Consider the following 25606-nt stretch of genomic DNA (forward strand, 5'->3'; position numbering starts at 1 on the left):
GATTAAGAGTCACTTATGGTTTGTCTCCCTCCCAATCCCATCTTGTTTCATTTATTCTTCTTCTACCCACTTAAGCCTCCATGTTGTATCACCACTTCCTCATATCAGGGAGATCATATGATAGTTGTCTTTCTCTGCTTGACTTATTTCGCTAAGCATGATACGCTCTAGTTCCATCCATGTTGTCGCAAATGGCAAGATTTCTTTTGATGGCTGCATAGTATTCCATTGTGTATATATACCACATCTTCTTGATCCATTCATCTGTTGATGGACATCTAGGTTCTTTCCATAGTTTGGCTATTGTGGACATTGCTGCTATAAACATTCGGGTGCATGTGTCCCTTTGGATCACTACATTTGTATCTTTAGGGTAAATACCCAATAGTGCAATTGCTGGGTCATAGGGCAGTTCTATTTTCAACATTTTGAGGAACCTCCATGCTGTTTTCCAGAGTGGCTGCACCAGCTTGCATTCCCACCAACAGTGTAGGAGGGTTCCCCTTTCTCCGCATCCTCGCCAGCATCTGTCATTTCCTGACTTGCTGATTTTAGCCATTCTGACTGGTGTGAGGTGATATCGCATTGTGGTTTTGATTTGTATTTCCCTGATGCCGAGTGATATGGAGCACTTTTTCATGTGTCTGTTGGCCATCTGGATGTCTTCTTTGCAGAAATGTCTGTTCATGTCCTCTGCCCATTTCGTGATTGGATTATTTGTTCTTTGGGTGTTGAGTTTGCTAAGTTCTTTATAGATTCTGGACACTAGTCCTTTATCTGATATGTCGTTTGCAAATATCTTCTCCCATTCTGTCAGTTGTCTTTTGATTTTGTTAACTGTTTCCTTTGCTGTGCAAAAGCTTTTGATCTTGATGAAATCCCAGTAGTTCATTTTTTCCCTTGCTTCCCTTGCCTTTTGCGTTGTTCCTAGGAAGATGTTGCTGCGGCAGAGGTCGAAGAGGTTGCTGCCCGTGTTCTCCTCAAGGATTTTGATGGATTCCTTTCGTACATTGAGGTCCTTCATCCATTTTGAGTCTATTTTTGTGTGTGGTGTAAGGGAATGGTCCAATTTCATTTTTCTGCATGTGGCTGTCCAATTTTCCCAGCACCATTTATTGAAAAGGCTGTCTTTTTTCCATTGGACATTCTTTCCTGCTTTGTCGAAGATTAGTTGACCATAGAGTTGAGGGTCTATTTCTGGGCTCTCTATTCTGTTCCATTGATCTATGTGTCTGTTTTTGTGCCAGTACCATGCTGTCTTGATGATGACAGCTTTGTAATAGAGCCTGAAGTCCGGAATTGTGATGCCACCAACGTTGGCTTTCTTTTTCAATATCCCTTTGGCTATTCGAGGTCTTTTCTGTCACCAGCTTTTAGTCTTAGTATGGACCCTCTCTCTCGAGGGCACTCTTACTAAAGGACATCAGGAGAGGGTAGTTCATCTCATGATTTACTCCACAAACCTCGTTCTGAGAGACCGGGGTGAAAGATGTTAGAGGTATCAAGAAATTTTTAATCAACTGAATGAGGCACAGACACCACGTCCATCCCTCGGCCACATCTGCCGTAGCGTGGGTTTAGTCACTTCTGCTAATCACACATTTAATTAGAAGCACAGCCACAGCCAGTGAAGCAATATTACAAGTAGGTTGTTGTCAGCTTGTTTTTCTTCAAGCCACTCCATACATTCTGAATGATTCTTTTGAAAGAATTATTTTTAAGTGGTAAATTAGCTGTATTCACTGCCATTGTTCTGGTGATTACTGGAAACACAGGACTTTCCACTCCCTTAAGATTGTTTAAAATCCCTACTTAAGAAGCAGTGGGACTCTTTAATTACGTATGCCAAAGGGCACAAAGGAAGATACATCGAATTTTAAGTACCCAAATTGCTCACTTTATACTACATACCTTTTGTACCATGTATAAAAATATATACATAATAAACAAGAATAGAAATTTAAAGTAAATATATATTCAGGTTAAGGAAGACGCATACCGCACAAAAATGTCTTTGTATAAATGCTGAATAAGATAGGGTAAAGGGATATTTATAGTTCTGCAGATGACTTAATACTTACTGCACTAGGAATTCATCCATCCTTCCAACTGGCTTGAGAGGCCTTTGAAACCAATAAAGTATATTTGTGTCCAAGCAGGGAGTGGATCCAGGCCCCACATAGCAGACCTGAGATGTACTGGCCCAGGGAGCTTAACTGATGTCAAATGTAAACCACTTTTCAAAAGCATGTTATCAGGTCCACACCAGACTATCCATTTTGATAATCTTATTCCATTTTTCTTTTTTTTTGTTGTTGTTGAAAGGAGAAATAGATTAATGAGAGTCCAAATCCCCCTAGAAAGAAAACCTTCCTTATAAGGCATGTCTGAAGAGAGATTTGGAAAAATTACTTACTCTGCCTTTGTTTTGCCAAGTAAAGTAACATTTAGATCATTTATATTCGAAAAATTCTTAACCGGGTCAGCATGGCCTACTAGATTGTATCTAGAGGGAAAGAAATGAAGAAGAAATAAAGATGATGATGGTGATTTTTTGGGGTCCATTATAAATCTTCCAGACATTGGTGTGTATATGATGAAGATTTGGGGCAAACCCCATGATCCATTTCAGATACACAAGGAAAAAAATTGGCCCCAAATTATGTTTTCAAATGGTGCACCACATGAAACATTTGCCTAAAGAGAATTTTCAATGTTCAGCTCCCAAATATACAAGACATGTTCTTTCAAGTATCTCAGAACACTAGGAGAAGAAAGCCTTCCAGGGAATGATAATCAGAATCATAGCATGGTTCAAACAGAAGAGAACAGAAGGAGCCTTAGAAATCATCTTGTCACATTGGTGATATCATTTTACAGATGAGTAACCAGAGCCTATAAAGGTGGTCTCTGTGATTTCAAAAAACTTGCTTCCGTTAGTCTTTCAGTGCTGTAGGTCAAATGACACTGTGGCAGCTCTAGGAAAAAATGCCAGGGTTCAGAAACTTCAGCCACTCAAAGCTGGAACAAGAGCCCAGCTCTTCTAGACTCCCAGGACAGAGGACTGCAGTTGAAAGGGTAGGGAACTTTATTTTGAATAATTCCATTTTGTCAACCAATCGGAAGACAATTTTACTTGGATGCTCAATGGAGGTAGTAGTAAAATATTGTTACTGACCAAATGTTCTGCCTTCAGTGAGGTTACAATAAACTGTTTTCTTGCCCTACACAAGTCAACTACTCAAGGGTCATGTTTTAACTTTTCCACCTCCAGACCCCAAGCTGATTCTCAGACGATGCCACTGCCATTCATAATTCAAGCTTTCAGCAAGGTAAGCCCCTTTGGCTCGTAACAGAATTCATCTGGCTGATAACGGGCTGATAACTGGATCTTACCCATCTCCCCCCATCCCCACCCCAAGCCATCACAATGCCAGGCTCCTGCCAATTGAATTAGGTGCTATTGGTATAGACAGACCATCAACGTCCCAGGAGTTCAGAAGAAAAAGACTTAATTGTCTTTGGAAAAGAGACAAAACCAGATCTAGCCCCGTTGTTTGCCAGAAATAAATGGGGCACAGTCTCCGTGGGTGCAGAGCTTGATGCATTATGTTCTGTGCATCTTATTAGTAATCTTCTTTTTGGGCATTTTGGATGTCTGCATTTATGGCCATCAGGTCTGTCACCTCTATTCACACAGACCATGGGGAGGACAGCTGATGCTTTATTTCTTCCTGGCAGTTAGAAAATATCTTGAGCCAGCAGGGACAGAGAACATGGTCTCTCGCCTTCCAGCCTCAGACCCCCGGCTTGGGGTGCATCAAGGCACACCACAGAAGCAGTCTTGGCCAGGCACGCCACTTGAGGTCAGCTGGGAAAGCCCCTACTGGGCTAGAAAGGGCAGGTCATGAGGCTGAAATCTGGCTCAGAGGGAAGGCAGAGCCTTGGACGGCTCTGCCAGGAAGGGACTGTGTGTGCTCTCAGTAGGGCGAGAGTCCTGCCCTGGGGTTTGGTGAGTCGAGGTGTTGTGCACCTAAGGCTCTCCCACTAAGCTGCCTCCCAGCAAATGCAAAACCACACTGTGACACGCACACCCTGGCAGAAGGAAATTAATTAAGACCCTGTGCTGACATTCCCTTCTGAGCTCACGCCACCCTCCAGCTAGGGCCACACATCACTCTGTGAGAGAGCAGACACAGCTGTGGGAGCTGTCTAGACCTGCTGTGATTAAGAAGGACTCTCTGCTGCCTTAATGTCGAGTGTGTTTTCTTATGTCAGTATTGTCTCCTAGTTTTAGCATGACTGAATTGTCAAAGGTTTTTTTGGTGTTTTGGGGGGGTTGGGGTTTTTTTTGTTTTGTTGGTTTTTTTTTTTTTTTTTTTTTTTGGCCTTGCCTGTGAAGTGACACAAGTCTTTTCCTTTCCTGGTTTCCATTATATTCCATTGTGTGGCCATGCACAGAGTCAACATTTTTTAATTTTTTAAGTTTGTGTGTTTTCCATCTAATGCCATGCAATAACTATAGTGCATAAACATGTGTCCCGGCACTTTGGAAAACATTTTTAAAATTAAAGTGCTTTATGTCAATCACAGGCATGCAGTACCAGAGTGTGTATGTAGCTGATCATGTGGATTATGTATTCAGTGCAAAACATCTCTATATTGTGCCTGTTCCATAGCCACTTTTCAAAGTAAAACATCTCTGTCATTAAAATAGCATTTGTATTTTGTCAAGACACTAAAAGCAATTGGAAGCCAGTGTTGATTGATCACTTGCCAATTTTCAATTTTTAAATCAAAGCTGCTTTAGGCTTAGTAGGTGTGAGCTTCCCAAACATCCATCGTCATTCTATTTGCATTTTACATGCATTCAAAATAACCCCTTTCTCCTTTAAAAAAAAAAAAAAAAGATTGAAGAAGCATTTGCTCTCAAGTTGAAAAACACTACACCTCAGGACAATCTGTTGTAGCTGAATGATTCGCCCCTCAATATAATGGTTCTTAATGAAAATTGTGAGGAATTTTCTTCTTGGAAAGCCTCAAGGTAATTGGGTGGAGAGGGCTCAGGGCAGCAATAAGAACACCCATCCCAAAAGCCAACAACATGTACCTGTTCCCCAGTCCTCAAAATTTCTTCCTTAATTATTTTAGATATTCTCTCTTTATTAATTGCTTTGGATGCTCTCCCTTCCCTTAAAATAAGAGAAAAAGTCACTTCCACACAAAATACACAATGTTGCTGAAGGACAGGACCAAACCGGGGCTAAGCCGCTTAGGACCGAAAAGCTCCGGGGCACCTGGGTGGCTCAGTCATTAAGCATCTGCCTTCAACTTCAGCCTTAGGTCATGATCCCAATGTCCTGGGATCGAGCCCTGCATTGGGTTCCCTGCTCAGTGGGGAGCCTGCTTTTCCCTCTGCCTCTCACCCCGCTTGAATTCCCTCTCTCGCTGTGGCTCTCGATGTCAAATAAATAAATAAATCATTTTTAAAAGGCTGAAAATCTCCAACCTTATAATTCTTTGCCATTATCAGTATTTTTAAAATTTGCAAGGATGAACACCAATTAATTGGCCAAGATTGTAGCTATTTAATTAAAGCTTGATAAGTTATAGAATTTGTGGGGATGGCAAATAAGTGCTGCTTAGGTTGTATTGTCAAAGGCATGCATCTTGATAAGTACTTCATTTGCCCAAGCTGCATTTTATTTTCATTTTCATGTCATTTTATTTATCACATACAGTTGTTTAGATGAGTCCTTGAGTAACTGTAAAACCATGAAGAACTCTGTTCACGACACATCTTATACCTAAAGTCCATGGTAATGAATAGAGAGATTCAAAGATGAATGTACTGATCTCATTTTCAAAGACTTACTGTCTAGTAGGGGAAATGGTGAACAAAAAAATGCCATACAATATAAATGGAAAAATCTCATTTTTTGTCTTTATAAGAATAAATAGTCCAGAGGAGGGGGTAACTGGGGTTTTTGTTTTGTTTTGTTTTTCTTTTTGTTTTTGTTATTTTCCTAGAGAAGTCAATGAAAAGATAAACTGATCTTAAAATGTAAATAGTAGCATGTTAAGGACACAAGAGGAAAATGATTTGTATACTGGGAGTAATATTTACAAGAACATGGGAGAGTGAAACCAGAGAGACAGAAAGAGAGAGAGAGTACAGTAAGCAGTTCAGTGTTACCAGAACACAAGTGCAAAGGTGTGGGGGATGAGGCTGACTGTGCTGTCAGGGCCACATCATGGAAAGCCTTTTATGCGGCGCCTAGAAACTTGGCTTCTATTCTGAAGGCTTTAGTGAACCATAGGTGAGGTTTAGGCTCTAGGAAAGATTACTCCAGTGGCATTTTGGAGGTTGGATTATGAATTTGAAGGGAGAGAGACAAGGATCAATAAGGCTATTTGGGAGGCCATTCTAGAGTCCAAACAAAAGAAGATGTGGGGCTTAACTACAGCAATGGAGACAGAGAGGAGAAAATAGATATGACAACTATTAGAAGGAGGTGGGGCTTGATAGATTGAATTTGGAGAGTCAGAGAGGGAAATGATCTATGATGTCTTCTGATCCTTAGCGAAGAAGCCCAATGCAGCATTTAAGGAAGGGCGGTATGCACAATGCAGGTACTAAAGGTGGTCTTAAAATTGTTTTCAATTACTCTTCGCTAGAAATGAGAATTTATTTGACTAATATTCAGATTCTGCTTGCCTGTTCTATTTCATTCCAGATATAGGGAAATGGCAATACAATTATTCTTGGAAAATAATGTGTATATCTAGCTATGCATTATGTTGTATTTTGCATGATTACATCATTCATTCCTCATAACCACCTATAGTTTGAAATCCCTAATACTCCAATTTTCATATAAAGAAACAGAAGCAGAGAGGTTAAGTGACTTGCCCAAGATTACATAGCTAGTAAATGTGTAGACGTACTTCAATCCCAAGAACTGACAGCTTATCTGAGTGGCCTTAGCTGCTTTCCATGTCTGGTTTATTTGGGTTTACTGATAACAGGAGAGCCCAGGGTGGAGTGAGGCATGGAGGGGAGAAGGAGTGGGAAGGGTGGGAGGAGACACCAGGAAGCATCTGGGAGCCACCAGGTGAGTATGGGGAACCCCAGAGAGCGAACCTCACCAGGTGGCCAGAAAGACTACAACTCAGAAGTGTAGGTGAGGAAGACGCCCCAAGAGGAGCAGAGATTTCAAGCCTGGGGTGACAGCAATTCTGCGGATGGCTGGTCTGAGCCAGAGAGGTATTTTTATTCCTGAGATACAGAACCTTGATTGGTTAAATGGAATCAGGGCCTGAAGCAGGGCCAGTACCTTTAATAACCAGGTTTTCCCGTATACAAAACCAAAATGCAACCATTTTGGTCATTATTATCAGTCACGTTTGTCATTTTATAACCTCAAGGTTAAATCCATAGTCATGTGATTCTGGGTTCTAGAACCCAGAAAAACCATAAAGCAATGATACTGAACTTGCCAGGTCTGGTGACTTTACACTAAGATCCAGCTAAACTGCGTGAACTGTCAAGGCTAAAACTAGGACTTCTATCTTAGCCTAACACCTGCCTCTCTCTCTGTTGAAATATATTATAATTAGCTGCTCTTCCTGGGAGAGACTATAAAACTGAATGCAATTAAACAAAAAGAGAGACAGCAGATTTTATAGCAAAAAAAAAAAAAAAAAAAAAGTAATTTGGAAAGCCAACTAGATGGATGCATATTCAAAGGTAGCAATTTCAGAGGCAAGGCAGACCTCCCTGATTTTGCAGTAACGTACTGTGTACCAAATGGCAGCTAGCACAGCCTTTTGGCATGTTTGGGACCCTAGCCTTGTCCACTGGTGCTCACAAAATGGTTCTGGTTGAATTAGGACTTTTACAAAGCAGCCATTCTCTGGTCATGGTGTTATGTGAGTCAAGGACAACAATAAGCAGGAGGGTATGTGCCATACGGTCCATGATCCTTACAAGCCGAAGTGTCCGATGGAGGCCAGGTATGCGTCGTAGAAGCTTGTAGAGGCTCCTGTGTTCACTAAAGGTGTGCAGTGTGGGACCAGTTGCTTCCTTTCTCTCAGTCAGTTCCTCCAGCTGTGGAAGGACAATGCTGATGCCTGCCTTGCTCCCCTCAGGGCAGGATGGTGAGATTCAGAAAGGGCTACAGACAGTTGTCTGTTTTATTCAGGTTTAGCTAATGAAAAGCCAATAGCACAAGTCTTTGTAGAAATGAGTTCATAAGCAGCTGCTGAAGAAATACTAATCCCTGAGCAAAATTCTAGGGAAAGACTTAATTAGTGCAATGACTCGTCGCTTTCCTAAAACTGGACTAGAGGAACTGCCATTGACCAAAAGGTAGACCACGAAATAACCCATGGCCCGGTCACTAAAATCTGAGTGCCTCAGAGAAGATCAAAACTTAATTTGAGGAAAAAAAATAAAAAAACGTGAGTCAAGGCAGAGATGTAGCTCAAGATTGTAGCTGGGCAAAAGCAGACCTGGGGAGAAGAAATGGGAAGAAAATTAAAGCTAAATGTTAGCTTCATGCTAGAACATACCAGCCTGGAGATACTCTGGGTTTTATTGAGCAGCGCAAGGCTGCTTTAATTGAGCACTATTTATTTTGAAAGGTTTTCTACACCAGTGCTCTTTCCAACATTGCTTGTGTGTTTTTGGCTGTACCTAGCGGCCCACTGTGGGCTGACGGATGTCCAGGTGTGGAAAAAGATGTTCGCCATTTGTTTGCACTGTGGATTTATTTCTTTGCACTTTCTTTGCCCCTCCTAATTAAAATAGTAAACATTATTGTACTCAAAGCTTAAATAGTCCCCTGGACATGAGAGTGTTATGAATTAATAATTAGAAATATAACTTCTTTAATATGCCTCTTCCTCATAGCAAATATTTCAAATGCAAAGCCAATTTGCAATAAGAATCAGAGAGATGGGAAAGGCACCCTGTAATCAACATGAAACCTAACAAACTCTCTCAAAAAAGCACTATAATAAGCAGGAAAACAAAAGAATTTTGAAAATTATCTTCCTGAAGCATTCTGAATCCCCGGTGAACTATTTTTCCAGGTTAAAAAAAGCCAAGCTATTCAAGGTGTTCTGAACTAGGTTACTGAGTAGCCCTCTGTAGCAGGCCTGCTCCTGGATGTCATGCCCCCCGTTAATGAAATCTGGACGTGCCCTCGTAAACGGACCTGCTGAATGGTAGATGTCAACCATTGCGTGATGGGCAATCATCAATCATCTATTGTCAGTTATTTCTGTCCCAGTGAGTAAGCCTTTATTTAAAGCATAAAGTAAGAATGTTGCCAGACCACAGGAACAAGCCCTGAGCTGTTTGCAGGTGCTGCTATTCACAGCTGCCAATTAAACCCCTGACATTTCCATATTGGCCATGAGGCATAGCATATGCTTCTGACATACCAATTCTTTAAAACAAAATGATCCATCTCAGATTATCAATACATGTATTTTATTCTTTTCCCATGCTTGCAACATTGGGCTTTTAACAGTAGCTCATCTTAGAAGTAGAGGAAGGAGAAACAGAAAAACTCTTACAAATTGAAGTATTAAGATGTATGCATAGCATTTTCTTGTAACTGGGAAGTGGCCGGCATTTTAGATGTGGAACATTTTCCCTGATGCCCAAAACTACAAGGCAGCGTATCCTTTAGAGATTTTAACTTTTGATCATCTTTTCCCTACCTTTCTTTCTGAAAATTTTTTTTTTCTTTTGGATAACTAGATACTACTGTCTCATCTCATGTAATTCACCACTGTTAGAACTAGATGTTAAAATTTTGATCACGGACTACATTCCATTCTTTTCATCGGGATTCAAACATAAGTGGGCCTTGTGTTGGAAGAACTTCATGAAATTAGCCAGAGACTTTTAAAAAATATTTATTATTATTATTATTTTAATTAGAAAGAGAGAGAGAGAATGAGGAGGGGCAAAGGGAGAGGGAGAGAATCTCAAGCAGACCCAGTGCTGAGCTTGGAGCCTGCTGTGCAGCTCTATCTCACGACCCTGAGATCATGACCTCAGCTGAAACCAAGAGTCAGATGCTTCATCGACTGAGCCACCCAGGCACCCCACTAGAGACTTTCTTAATTTAGTCTAGAATGTAAGTCCTTGAAAGGATATACTTCTACACAGAGTGTACCTGATGCATATTTCTAGTATATGAAATAGGAAGGATAAAAGCATCCCAGCATTCTTGGGGGATTATAGATATTGTAGATCTGTTCATCTATAAATACCGTAAATAGGAAAAAAGAGAGGGGGATCCACATATACCTTTTGTGAATATTTCACCATTTTTAACTGATTTACCTATTTTTCTAGTTTTTGGTAAAAAATGAATTATGGTGACAATCATAGAAATTTTAACTAAATTATTCTGATTGGTCTTTAGAAAATGAAGATATGTTCTGTATGGTTTTATGTCATTTCAATGAAGAACTAATTCAATGTAATCTGTGATTGAAACTGTCTTTGTTTTTCTAGGTTCAGGAACAGAATTTTTGATATGAGACTGTCTCTCCCCCTTTCTTCCATCTCCCATTCATCTGGCAGAGCTAAATACTTACTTCCACATTCTTTGGAATCCCTGATTCCCACTGATTTCAGAGACATCTGTTGGGGAAAGCAAATTTGACAAAGCCAGGGTCTCTCTGTCTTTTTTTTTTTCTTTAAAGATTTTATTTTTTATTTATTTGACAGAGAGAGATCACAAGCAGGCAGAGAGGCAGGCAGAGAGAGAGGGGGAAGCAGGCTCCCTGCTGAGCAGAGAGCCCGATGCGGGACTCGATCCCAGGGCCCTGAGATCATGACCCGAGCCGAAGGCAGCGGCTTAACACACTGAGCCACCCAGGCACCCCAGGATCTCTCTGTCTTGTTTTGTTTTCTCCTGGTGGGAATTTTACATTATTTTCTTACTTCTCAGAAGGGAAAATTTGCCATCCTCTTTGACAGAAGCTCAGCCAATTTCCATTTTAAAAAGGAGAGAAAATTTGTTACTGCCATCTATGTAATGAAGGGCTACTAAAAGAGCTATCTTCTAATAAAAAGATACTTTTACTCTGTAAATTAATTCTATAATAAGAGCTGCCCTATGAACATACTGATGGTAAAAATCTTAACAAGTGGATATGTTAACAATATATCAAGAATACATATGTGTTTGAGGGATGCCTGGGTGGCTCAGTTGGTTGGACAACTGCTTTTGACTCAGGTCATGATCCCGGAGACCAGGGATCGAGTCCCGCATCGGGCTCCCAGCTCCACAGGGAGTCTGCTTCTCCCTCTGACCTTCTCCTCGCTCATGCTCTCTCTCACCTCCTCTCTCTCAAATAAATAAATAAAATATTTTAAAAAATGAGTACATATGTGTTTGAAATGAAGAAAAGAAAATTTGATGGTTTATAGCATGCTTGAGCCCTTCAGCCATGTGAACACTTATCCCCAATCAGAGCTGAGGAGGCTGTGCCGGGGCATCAGCTTTGGGCTGCTCGATTGGGAATATGTCCACCCACAAACTTGAGATAGGAGTGGAAAGAAAGGGCTGGACTTGCCTTGGTTGCGCAGTCTCTAACTGGCACCAGTTGGTATCTCCACTGATACCAGGTCTTCCTGGTGCCTCTGGTGGTAGTTATAATAATAGTAGTGTTGATGGCTGTGATAATGCTAGTAATTACAGTCGTGGCAGCTCCCATTACAGGAGACAGCTTCATATGGTAGTTGAGAGCACGGATTCTATAGCTCGTCTGACTGGGTTTTCATCTTGGCTCTAGCCCTGTGACCCTTGGTCCAATTACTTAAACCCTTTGTGCTTCAGCTGTTTTCTGTAAAATGACGGTAGTAATAGAAACCCCCGCATTGGTACATGGAATGCTTAGAGCAGTACCTGTGTGTACTACAGGAAGTACCACTAGAGCATTAATAAGTCATCTTAGAGCATAGACAATGCCGTTTTCCCCATTTTTCAGGAGCGCAAACTGAGGCTATGTGAAGCGATCAGCCAGCATTTAACCAGGTTTTAAGTTGGGTTGGTGTGATTTCAGGACCAATGTTCTTTCCTTCTATCTTCCAGGCTTCCTATGGTAGGTGTCATTTCACAACTATACACCACTGATCAGCAGAGAGGAGGAAGGGGTTAAAGAAAAGAGAGACAGTGTCGGAAACTTAAAAAATGCAAGAACTCCAGAGTGTCAGGGTAGCAGAAATCATCTAAGGACAGGGGAAGGTAAACACTTTCCCAAAGTCGGAGGGTCAGGTAGTCACCACACATACTCCTCCTGAAAGAGTGAACTCATTCATTCATTCAACAGATAAGTATGTCCCTTATCTTTCTGCACAAGGGAAAGCAGCCTCATGTGTGGCTACTTAAGAAGTAAGAGGATGTGTTTTATGTAGTGTTGTCAAAGAAAGAGACCCACGATAACCTTAGGAAAAGATATTAATGAGATGATGCCAGTGTTTTTCTGGCAATTGAATCCAATTTGATAAATTCTGGGGCTCTCTCCTCTCCTCTGCTTCAGTGTCTCGAGGTAGAGCAAGCTGGCCACAGGACAAGCAATGGCTGGCTGTCCCAGGGCTGGGTCTCATCAGCACATTCGTGTCTCTTGTGGTTGTCTTTATCCGGCCTAACTGGTATTGTTTTTGGCACTCTTCACATTATGATGTTATGTTTCAAATGTTTCCAAAACTGAAACACACAAGGTCTTTCATTTCCTTTCTGCCTACTAAGATTATTTCAGCTCCACACATGCAAAGCAGAGTATTATGCAAGAAATTAATCATATCAGAGCAAAGTAGCTACTGAAAAATTGCCAAACACCATAAACATTGGTCAAAATGGAGTCCGACCATTTGCACAGAGAATAATTGAAGCTATGGATTCACTTGGGGTAACTAAGCAACTTTTCATTATGAATTATAAAGCTTTTCAAACATAAAATGATATCTGAGAGGAGTGCATTACCTAAAAGGTTTCGATAAGCAATGAAAGGAGCTTTAAAATATGCAGCAGGGATCAATCATCCAGCTGTATAGCGTTACTTATACTTTGTGGCGTCACCTACATTCCTTGATAAACAATGTCCCATAACCTCTGAGCATTCCCATTATTTTCGTCAGCACCCAGACATAAGAAGTGACAAAAATGTCAGATGATGTTTTATTTACTAATATAAAACAAGTTCTCATGGAAGTAGACATTCTACGACAATGGAGGTTTATGAAACACATTTCCCAGCACCAAAAATGATTCACGTTGTCCAAGAAAGATAAAAAGCCTGCTGTTAGTGATGAATTTTAATTGGAATGTTACTCATCATGGGCATGAATTCCTTTCATTTGGGAGATGACATGTCCTGCTTCTATGGCTGAAGGACAGTTGAGTCTCCCTGAAAAAGAAAAGTGGGTAGCTGAAACACACCATTCGACATCCAAAAGGTAGAGATGCCTTTAAGTTATCCTGGTGTCACCTGCCAAAACTAGTATTCTGATGTCTCTTTCCAGTTGTCATTTTGCAGGAGACATTTTCATCAGTTACATGTGAAATTAAATGCAGCAGTCGGACTCAGATGCAATGTATTTCTGTCTTCTTCTACCCTGTTTATGAAAAAAATCAAATGTAATGGGAGCATAAATTGGAAAAATCACTTAATGATAGTGAAGAGTTCTGGAGTTGAAATTGGTCTAGAATTCTACCCAAGATGCAGCAGGAGGGAGATTAAGCAGCACAGAAGTCACTGACAATTGTAGATTCTTTTCAGTTTGACAGAAGAGAGTCTGGAATGTGGCCCATCAACACTGACTGATGCTAGGTAGTAGAGAAAGGGAGCTGGTAAAAGTCAGAAAAAGTGGAGTTAAAGAGGGTGAGGTACATGGAGACTGGAAAGGTAAAGATGTAGGGGGAAGGGTAGGTGGAAAGGCTAGGTATATGAAGTTTCAGGACCTCATGTCCTTTGCCAAAAGAAAATCATTTACCGGGGCGCCTGGGTGGCTCAGTGGGTTAAGCCGCTGCCTTTGGCTCGGGTCATGGTCTCAGGGTCCTGGGGTCGAGTCCCACATCGGGCTCTCTGCTCAGCAGGGAGCCTGCTTCCCCCTCTCTCTCTGCCTGCCTCTCTGCCTACTTGTGATCTCTGTCTGTCAAATAAATAAATAAAATCTTTAAAAAAAAAAAAAAGAAAATCATTTACCCACCTTTATGTGATTGAGGAAATACCATGGTTTAGGAAGGTTTAAACTAACCTAATGGACTTCAGTTCCATGATTTTGGGGGGAAGCTATCTCTGCTGACCAACAAGGTGGCTGCAGCCAGCCCCTTTGGAACTCCATATGAAAACATCAATTTGCATCATGGAACCGTGGCCAGCCTGCTTTGGGGAGGTGATACAAAGCAGTCAATGCTCTATAGATATACAAATTGATTACTTCAATTACCAAAATCAATTTTCCAGAATAGAGTGGAATATATGGAAATGTATCTCAAAAGGTCATTTAAAATTAGTCCAAATGGCCAACTCAAGGCCCTGCATTCAGAAGAGCACATGTAACTCTCCCTCTCTTGTATCTTTGCCTACATAAGGTCTGAGGCTCAAAGCACCCAACTGGAACCTGGTAAAACAACAACCAAATTGCATTGCTCCCGCTGCTCTCACGAATCTCTTAATAAGCTCACCTGATACAGTTCTTAGTATAGAATCAGGGTTTGCTCCTATAAATAAAAGGGTCACATCTATTCATGGTTTGTTAGTTGCTTCCCCCCTACTCTCCCCGCCCCCAGTCAAATAGATATTTAAACTGTGGCTTTCCTTTTGAATTTGTGGCTTTCCTTTTGAATTGTGGCCTGCCGTGTATGTTTTTGGATATGTTGGATATGTTTTGGATATGTTGTATGTATTACATGAACACATTGACTGTTCTCTGTTCAGATATGATATCCTTTGCATGCAGCACAATTACCCACACATCTCTCACGCAAATACACAAAAGTGCATAAGGATGTTTGCTCTCTTAAAATCCTTTCAGATTGCTTAGATGATTTTCTTTACATGTTTTCAACTTACCTAACGGCAAACCTCACTTCATTCTTCACTAGTCTAATTAATTTGACAGGACTGGAAACTTGTTCTTCCTGTTCACACTTACTATTCATCTCTTCAGAATGCCCTGTAGGGAGGGTGAAGCACAATAAAGCAGTATTTACCAAATGCCATCGTGCTAAATGCTCTTTTAGGCTCTTTTAGGCTGACTCGGCACATCGGTGGCATCGAGAAGATCTGACTTTAGGGCAGCCTGACAAAAATGACATTTTCTAGAACATCATTTATCTAAACAGGTCTTGAAGAAGTAAACGATGTCCATTTTTCCCTGAAGTTCTGCAGTGGGCTCTGGAGACAACAGTTTATCCCTACTGTATCTGAAATCTCTGCTAAAGAAATGACAGAGGTATCACATTTTGTAAGATAAGCCTTCAGTCTGCGATGGCAAATGTGGAGATAATTTCAAGTTTTTTAAGAACTGCAAACATAACCTGAAACACACCAGATATTTTGTGAAGGGGGAGGGGTTTGAAATGCAGACTTGATAAATGCAACCAGGGAGAAGGGCTTTTCCTTTTTGGTTAACTTTGAAAATCTCCTCAGAGAGCAAACTTTGATAGGGGGCAAAGATTCTTACAAGGTTGGTACAGGTGGGTAATTAAAAAAATAAGAGTGAATTTATCTGCATACATTATTTAAATACCTAAAGCATTTCTCTGCTTTAATGATAAATTACGATCAGTAAAATCTGTTGGCTGCCTTCAAGCTAACTAATGGATCACTAATCAGCAACAGTCGAATCATCCTAACTAAGGTGGAATAAATATCTTCACGGAAGCTGCAGCGAATTTTTCAGTCTAAACTTTACATATGCATGTCTATATTCTTGTACTTCATCTGTGTGTATGAATGTGTGCATCCATGTATTCGTATGCACATGGTAAAACCCTATTCTTTCATACATTCTTGTTCACCCACCACTGCTCTCTTCTTTTTTGTATGTTGTATAAGAAAGATTGTTCCTGCAACTAATTAATCCTTAAAGAGATTGGCTGATACATCTCATTGTTAGCAATACATTTTTAATTGTTCATTTTACTCAAGCACCATTTGAACACAAGTCAATTTGCAATTTCATTAGAGAACAGAAAAGGCCTGGGGTCTATTCCTGGTTTAAAAAAAATAAAAAATAAAAAGCAGGCAGAATTTCATAAAGAATGTTAATCCTCTAATTAATCAAGCAAGAATTTATGTGTCCTGCTACTTGAGCATAAGTCTTCTTGCCAAGAAATGTACTTTGTCATACCTACCCCTCCAGAGAAACCTCTTTTACTAGCACTGTGGCCAAATACCCTGGCAACTAATGATGAGCTTTGAAGCAACATTCACAGACCATTTGCTTTGATGACATTTGGAGGCTTTTCTCCCTCATTCCCATTCTATTGTAAGTAGAGTACATATGCCATACAGCCTTTGAAAACTAATCAATACAGTAAGGTTTGTCAGGTTGGCGGCTGACTAGTATTACGTCTTTAAAACTCTTTTCTTAGCTGACTTGTTGTACACATTTTTAAGCTAAACCTTATGAAGGGGGTTGGGTAGATTATCCTTACTATACTCACAGGCACACTAGTGTGCCATGGCTCTTTCTTCCATATTTTAACATCAAAAGCTCATAATCTGTGTAAGTTAACCTTCCATAAAACTAAAATTATATGGTCATCATACATAATCTGATGATTGATTACAGCTGTCAAAAAGGTCACAAATTGTAAATGTTTACTACAGTTGCACCATGAAAATTATTACATACTTTTAAAAAATCCATCTAGAGAAAATAGACAGCTTACATTCATAGGTTGCAGAACTGAACCATATATGTTTTCTTTGTGACTTTTAGCTCTCTTAAAATCAATGTTAAAACCCTTAGGTCTGATTTTTCATTTCAATGTCTTTGTGTAATGTGCCTCAACCATACCTCATCTAATTTAATAAGATGCAAGCTAAGGAAGTACTTAAGTTACTTATCAAGGGTTTCAGATGACACATTATTATTGTATTCAAAAGTCAATATTTGCTAATCATGTTAGTACAGGAACTGTTCCAGGCCTACAATTCTTAAATTGCAGAGATATTTAAGATTAATTAAACCTATCTCCCTTGGTCCTCTCTCTTCACCTCTGTGGAAAGAGTAAATCAATGACATCCTACGCAAGCCCAGGGAGCCAGAGCTTCAAGTCTGAAAGCCACTAACATCTTGAAGCCTCTGTTTGCATCAGTGCCCTAGAGTTGAGCTTTGCCATTTCTCCACGGTTTAAGGAATATTTGTATGTTTTGAGAGCAAAGTTCACCGATTCGCTTGACGTAATTAAAGAGGTATACCCATTCCTGAGCATGTACATGGACTCCAATATTTATTTAAGTCAGGACAGTGCTGAAATAATATATTGTCTGACTTCTTCTTTCTTTTTATTTGAAAACTTGTGGCTAAATTTGCAGCAAATGAAGTTGAAAGGGCACTTGCCCTTTTTCAAGCCTGGCTTAATGAGAACATGCAATGAGAACTGGGCCCACATCACTGAAGGGGCTACACTCAAATGACACGGTTCCAGTGAACCCCTGACCTCTCGCTTATACCCATGAACAGAGACAGCCAATTGTTCAAAGGTCAAGGCTCCTTTACTTTTAGGCAGTAAACCCATTTCTAATCTAATGTTACGTACAGAGCCCAGGACTTGGCTGAGATTAAGTGATAAATAAAACTTTGAAGTCTTATTAACGTGTATTGACTAGGAGAAAACTGGAAAACGTAGTACTGCAGTGATGACTTACAGTAGCTGCTAGTTCCATTCCCTTGGGCAGAGACTAGTGCATTAACCCAATATGCCACCCAGCATATATTTACAGGTAGTTAGTGAACACAGTAATGCTATGCAAACTGAATATCTGGAACATGAATCAATAGAGACCAGCTAATTAGGTTATAAATGCATTGATTTTATTTTTAATATGTCCTCAAATAGAGTCTGTGAGTAAGCACTCTGAAATGGGGCTCTTAAAATGAGAGAAGCGACAATCAGATTATTCTCTGCCACCCTCCAATCAATCCAGAAGAGGTAGGTAAAATACTCTGATGCATATTCTATATAATCAGAATGACACATCCTATTAATATTCCAATTACTGTTGAACTATTAGCAATGCCTGAGTCTGGTGTCTTAGAACCTCATAGCAGTAATCCGGGAACTTTGTGTCTTTTGTATTCATTCAGTTTAAAATGAGACAATTTTCCCTTTAAAGCACTTTTATTAAACATTATTTTATGCATGGATTTAACATCCTAATTGATTTAGGTGGACTCTCAGAATGAGTTTCTAACTCCTTTTGTTCTTCACTGAAAGAGGTCAGCAGCTGTGATCTTATTTATAAATTTAAATGCCAAATTTCAGCACAGTGAGTTACTATTAAAATAATACTTATCCATGTTCATAAAAAATCTCTCTTCACACTGTAAAAACCAAGAATCCAATAATTTAATAAACTAGTCTAGAGTAAGAATGGGCCAGAATTGTCAATCTCATCTTAGAACACATAAAAATCATGAAATCATAGACATGAAAGTGACTTTGGAAAAGATACCGAGATGTTTCCAGTCTTCTAAATACCATCTCAATCTAAAATTTGCTTCTTTTTTTGAAACTCATTTAGGAATCTATTCAGTACCGTAGATAAACTATAGTTCTGTAAGCTAACAACCAACTGCTAGTTGAAAACGTCAAACTTGTCATCATTTCGTTAACACTTTATGATGTTAACTTTATCTTAATTAACTTTGATTAAATAAATTTGTGTGATGATATAGTGTAGATCCACCTCTGCTTTCTTACATTATGTAGCTGCTATTGGCCATGAATATCCTGAACGTGGCACTCAGTGCTGGTGCTCTGGCACAGCTTGAGAGGAGTGGAGAGAGAAAAAGATGGATGGATGTGATTTAGGGGTAAAGTCTGAAAGATTAATAGTTGACCTGGGGATATAAGGAAAATAGAGGAATCAAGGATACTAGACTTATGGCTTGAGAAACTGAGTGGATATCTATTTCTAAAGATGGAAAATGCCAGGGAGATGAACTTGAGTTTGGGGGCTATTGGTGAAATAAAGAATTCTCTTTGGATATGGTAAGTTAGAGATGCCCAAGTGGAGATTCAAGGGTGCTGATGGATATTTAAATCTGAGGCTCAGAAGTAAGGTCTTTTTTTCTTTTTTTTAAAAGAAGTAAGGTCTTAACTAAACAAGTGAACTAAAGCATTGTCAGCATATAGATGGCATTTAAAGCTATGAGAATGGATAGGCTAGGGGCCCCTGGGTGGCTCAGTTGGTTAAGCGTCCGATTCTTGATCTTTGATCAGGTCATGATCTCGGGGTTCTGGGATTGAGCCCTGCGTTAGGCTCCATGCTCAAGTGGAGAGTCTGCTGGAGATTATCACTGTCTCCCTCTGCCCCCCACTTTGGTCATGTGCACCTGCATTCTCTCTCTCTCTAAAATAAATAAATCTTTTTAAAAAATGGATGGGCTAACTCAAGGGATGAGTATAGAGAGAAAAGAGGGGCTGAACTCTGAAAAATCAACATTTAAAAGATAGGCAGTAAGTAGCCTCTGTGTAGGGGTCAAAGACCATGTTCCAGAAGACTTGATCAAATGATTCAGAATGAGATCTGAGAAGTGTTCCTTTCCTCATACCCTAATAAACTGTACCAAGTTGAGATATTTGCTTATAAAGGATCACTTCATTATTCTTGTTTTTTTTTTTAAGATTTTATTTACTCATTTGACAGAGAGAGAGAGAGAGAGATCACAAGTAGGCATAGAGGCAGGCAGAGAGAGAAGGGGAAGCAGGCTCCCCAATAAGCAGAGAGCCCGATGCAGAGCTGGATCCCAGGACCCTGAGATCATGACCTGAGCAGAGGCTTAACCAACTGAGCCACCCAGGTGCCCCTATTCTTGTTTGTTTTTAAATTAAAATTTCAATATAAAAAGCTAAGCAACTTATCTGAAAATAAGTATAGTAAGAGGATGGGGGAAAAAAAGAGGCCGAGGGTCATGCTAACTCTATTCCTGAATCAAAACCTTTGCAGTTGCTATTCCTTGTTTTTCTGGGACACTTCACCTTCAGAAATCTATATGCCTCACTCCCTCATGTTTTCCTGGTGTCTATGTAAATGTTATCCATTTGATGAGGACTTCATTGACTTATTTAAAATAGCAACACCCATCCTATCCCTATCACTGTCTATCCTCTTTCCTTTCTCTTATTTTATCCCATAGAACTTCTCACCATCTGGTATATACTTGTTTATTTGCTTGTTTTCTGTCTCTTCTCACTAGAACATAAGCCCTACAAGGTCAAGAATTTTGTTTTATTGCACTGTTGTGACACAATGCCCCACGCCCTAATACTTGACACATCGTAGGTTCTCAACATATGTATTTTAAATGAATGAATGAAAGAACAAACCAACCAAAGAGATCAAAGGGAACAGTCAAAGGGGTAGCAGGAAAACCTGGAGGTATCTTAGAAGCTTAAAAAAATAAAAAGTGTTTGGAAATGGAATATGGTCAGATAGGTTAAATGCTGCAGAAGGGTCCAGGAAGACGACACAGCAACAAACGCCTCACACTTGGCATCATGAGAGTAACCGATGTTGGAAAGAGCAGTTTCAGTATAGTGGTGGGGTCAGGAGTCAGAATGATGGCTGAGGAGGTATAAGGAGATAAGGAAGTGGAAATAGAATCAGTAGGTAACAAATCTGAGTTTTGCTGTGAAAGAAAGTATTGGTGCAAGTTAATACAGAGGAATATGAGATGTAAGAAGGGTGCATTATTAATTTTTGCTCTGGATTTTTACTGGTGTATGGATTACTCCTGCTACGGTATTGCTGGTTAACAAACAACCATAAAACCTTACTGGCATTCGACAACACACATTTTTTACTTCGCTGGAGTGCTCAGCTAGGTGGTTTTGCTTTATGTCTGGCTTTTAGCTGGTTGTTGTCTGATCTTCAGCTAGGATTACTCAAGTGTGTTCCACATGTCTCTCGTCCTTAGAAACCACAGTCTGAAAGCAGATGTCCTCCTATTGATTACCAGCCTAGTTTCGATATGTTCTCAAAATGGCAGCTGAGGCACAACACATACATGGAAATAGGCAAGTCCTCTTGAGCCCTGGATTCAGAAGTGGCACACTCTGTCACTTTTTCTTCATTCTGTTGACCAAAGCAAGTCAAGAGGGCAGCTAGATTCAAGGGGGAGATATTCCAATTACTAGAAACAAACTGCTCTATACTTAGCAGTGTAAAATAACCATTTTATTGTCCTTACAAATTCTCTGGGTCAGGAATTCAGACAAGGCAGAGTGGGGGGGAGGGGTTGGCTTACCTCTGCTCCATGATGTCTGGAGCCTCAGTCGGTAAGATACAAAGACTAGGGACTAGAATCATCTGGAGGCATCTTTACTTAATGTTTGGTAGTGATGTTGCTTATCAATTAGGACTATAGCTGGAGCTGTTGGCTGGCACTAGCATGTGGCTTCTCCATGTGGGCTAGGCTTTCTCACAGCTTAACAGAAAATTTGATTCTCACATGGCAGCTTAGAGCTCTGAAGGCTGATGTCCCAGTGTACAAGGCATAAAGCATGTCTTCTTTTATTACCTAGTCTCAGAAGTCATACAGTGTCACTTCTGACACATTCTATTGGCCACAAACCAATTCTCAAGCCTTCTCCAGATTCAAGAAGGGGGAACTTATAGTCCACCACTTTTTGGGAAGTGGTAAATTTAGGAGATGGATACAGGCACATGAGTGTGGGAGGGAGAAGAAGAAAGATGCGGTAGTTTACATCCTAATATCAGTTGTACTTCATTTGGTGTTACTTGACCCTGTCTACTCATTCTATCTGAGAGCAGCCAACACAGGCTGGAAGGCTCTTCACCCCATAAGAAAAAAAAAAAAAATTTTTTTTTTTTTAACATAAGACTGGAGCCTCCGCGATAAAGAATTTGTTCAAATTGACTCCATCCACGTGATTTTGAGATTAAGTCCCTGAAGAGTCTTGGGCATAGCTTCTGAGAAAGCTGCTTTACATTTAAAAGCCACAACAAAAAGTATAAATGCAAGTCTCAGCAACTTGTACTATAAGGGGTCGGTTCTCAATGTTGGACTGAACGACTCCCAGGTCTTCTGAGACATTTCTAGGGTGGCTTTGGTGTTCAGAAATTTCAGTATAGCAATACCTTACAGACCATGCTGATTGCAGGTTAAGTTTGCAAAAGCTTGTAAGGTATTTCAGGTCTTTGAGTTATTTGATTATTCAAATTAATTTTAGCCACACATGTTTATATAGGAGTTCTCTTATTATTTCATTTCTTATATTTAGTTATAATATGCCATTATTTCAACAAATCACATTTTGAATATGCTAAACCTAAGCATTTGGGAAATAGATGAAACTTTTAAAAGTAGATTTTGCTTTTCCTTGTGGGCTTTCTGGGCTAAATCTTTGAAAATAAGCTGACATCTGTTGTAAATTTATGTTATATATTTATGGTCTCTAACACATATACAACTTTATACAATTCAATAAACACAAAAATGAATTATATAATACTGTTGTTCCCCCCCACCCCCTGCTTATTGTAGGGGATACATTCCAAGACCCCCAGTGGATGCCTGAAACCACAGATTACACAAAACACCATATATACTCATGATTTTTCCTATACATACACACCTCTGACAATATTGAATTTATAAATTAGGCACAGTAAGAGAGTAACAACAACTAATAATAGAACAATTAGGGCGCCTACATGGCTCAGTGGGTTGAGCCTCTGCCTTTGGCTCAGGTCATGATCTCAGGGTCCTGGGATCCAGCCCTGCATCGGGCTCTCTGCTCAGGGGAGAGCCTACTTCCTCCTCTCTCTCTGCCTGCCTCTCTGACTACTTGTGATCTCTGTCAAATAAATAAATGAAACCTTAAAAAAAAAATAGAACAATTATAATAATATACTGTAAAGAATTTATGTGACTCTGGTGTCTCTCTTACAATGTCTTACTGTACTGTGCTCACCCTCCTTTTGTGATGATGTGAGAAAATAAAATCCTGTGTGATGAGATGAAGTGAGGCCCATGACGGAGGCATGGTGACGTAGTGTTAGGCTGCTATTGACCTTCTGACTAGACATCAGGAAGAGAATCGTCAGCTTTCAGATTGTGGTTTCCTGCAAGTAACTGAAACCATGAGAAGCAAAACTATAGATGGGGGTACTACTGTATATATATTATGTATTGATATACAATATATCTAAAAACAATTTGATTTATAAAAGAGAAAGTTTCAATTCATTCTTTAGTGTTACATATTGGATATAATAAAAAAATAGATGCTAAATAATTGACATAATATACTATTTGAAGAAGATGAGATTTTTTTTCATGAGTAGGGAGAGGAGTATTTGAATAAATATCATCAAATATTATCAATATTTATAAAGCATTTTGTGGCTTAAGTTTTTTTGAATTATTTTATGTATAGCCTTCTGTTATATATAAGGCAGGCATTATTGTTTTTTATTCATTTTAGAGATATGGAAACAGGATCAGAATATTTTTTTTTAAAGATTTTGTTTATTTATTTGACAGAGATCACAAGTAGGCAGAGAGGCAGGCAGAGAGAGAGAGGAGGAAGCAGGCTCCCCGCTGAGCAGAGAGCCCGATGTGGGACTCGATCCCAGAACCCCAGGACCATGACCCGAGCTAAAGGCAGAGGCTTTAACCCACTGAGCCACCCAGGCACCCCAAGGATCAGAATATTTAAATGGCTTTCTCAAAGTAAGAAAATGGCAGAGCTATAATTTGAACCCTGTTTCTGTTGCATCTCACTAAATGGATTGTGTGTATGTATAATGACATACCTAAATTTATACATATTTATATACATGTGTCAGTAATATGTCAATTTTATGTTATTCATAATCACATATCTTATTTTGTGTATGTCCATAGAAATGAATATATTAGTGGTTATTTAGATTTTAAGCAAATCACTCATATTTTTAAAGATACAAATATATACTTACTCGTACATTTTTCCATCTACCCATCAAACTTCTGGTTGATATCTGAAAATATGTTTGCATCTGATACACATTGGGATAAGGAGGTATTTAAAAGATTACAGGTAATAAAAATACCTTTAGATTTTTGAAAGCCAAACAAACATAGAACCTTAGTGTTCAAACCTGGCATTTTACTCACTTTGTTTTCAGAGCTAAAGGGATTCAGCAGTTAAAATTCCATGAAAATTTATGAGGAGGAGCCAAGACAGAGAAAAGAGTGTTTGTATATAAACCAGCCTTGACCTGACAAAGCTTTTGCTAAAAGTTCAACGTAGAAGACTCATCCATAGATTCAAGGGCAAAAAACTTAAGAAAAAAACCAACTGGGCGGACATTTACCAGAAGGCATGTGGGCGTTAAGTAGAAAGGAGCTGCTGGGTGTGGATGAGGCGGAGTGGGTCTCCCAGATTAGCTGCTTTCTAATACGGATCCAGTGGAAGGACAGGGCAAAGAGGAAAGAAAGTCAATGATACCAAACCATAAGAGCTCAGGCCTAAACTCACAAAAGGCAAAGATACTATTTTTTTTCCTCCAAAAGAACCTTGATATCTGAGGAGTAAAGTTAAAAAAAAAGACTTACAGCAATTCCTTAATGTCTCAAACCCATGACCAAGTTAATGTACTTTCGTCTCACCATACCTCTAGGATTCCAAAGCTGTTCATTGTAAGCCAAAGGAACAATTTAGTAATGGGTTTTTTTTGGAGGAAAACACCATATTAAATGCACACAATGAATCTAGGACACAGTCTGGTTGCAGAAATGTGCAAATGGATGTGTGTTGTGGGGGTGGTTGAACATCTTAAAATCAAGGAAATATTTGATTTGAACCACTTAAGTTAAGAAAAAGATTTATTTAGTGAATGGTACTCAAACGATAACAAGGTTTAACAGAAAGCAGACTTTCAGTGGGGTACAATTAAACAAACAGTTAAATAATCTCATATACAAGTGCTTAAACAAGCAAACAATCATAGACTGCCTTGATCACCACTCTGTGCACAGAGCATGAGTCAGAAGAAATTATTTCAGCATCATTGAAGGGAAAAGCCATATTGTGCTCAATTCTGGTTGACTTATTGCAAATAAGGATATCAGAGAAAATGAGAGGTTTATGGCAGAAGGTAGATAAAGTTATTCAGTGACTCAAGGAAATTAATTACAGAGGAAAAGCTCAAAAACTAGGTGCGTCTGTGATGACCTCATTGAGGGAAGCAAGGATGACAGGTGTTGCAAGGGTGGATACCCTGAAGGGATCTACAATTATAACAACGAAAAAGGGAAGTATAAAATCCCCAAGAGAGGCAAGCATGAGCAGAATTTCATTGATATCTCTCATCTACCCCTTAATAT

General features: G+C 39.6%; 1 long non-coding RNA gene across 9 annotated transcripts in view; it reads left to right on the forward strand.

Moving 5' to 3' along the window:
- Positions 1 to 25606, forward strand: part of LOC132021494 (uncharacterized) — a 219177-nt gene that overhangs the window by 72267 nt on the left and 121304 nt on the right. For 3 of the 9 annotated variants that reach the window (XR_009405359.1, XR_009405364.1, XR_009405361.1), the window contains exon 3: positions 3275 to 3332. The exons of the other annotated variants lie outside the window; for them this stretch is intronic. This is a non-coding gene — a long non-coding RNA (uncharacterized LOC132021494). The remainder of the gene's footprint in view (positions 1 to 3274; positions 3333 to 25606) is intronic. 9 annotated transcript variants of the gene reach the window in all.

The sequence above is a fragment of the Mustela nigripes genome, chromosome 7, assembly GCF_022355385.1.
Source record: "Mustela nigripes isolate SB6536 chromosome 7, MUSNIG.SB6536, whole genome shotgun sequence".
In the NCBI taxonomy this organism is placed as follows: domain Eukaryota; kingdom Metazoa; phylum Chordata; class Mammalia; order Carnivora; family Mustelidae; genus Mustela; species Mustela nigripes.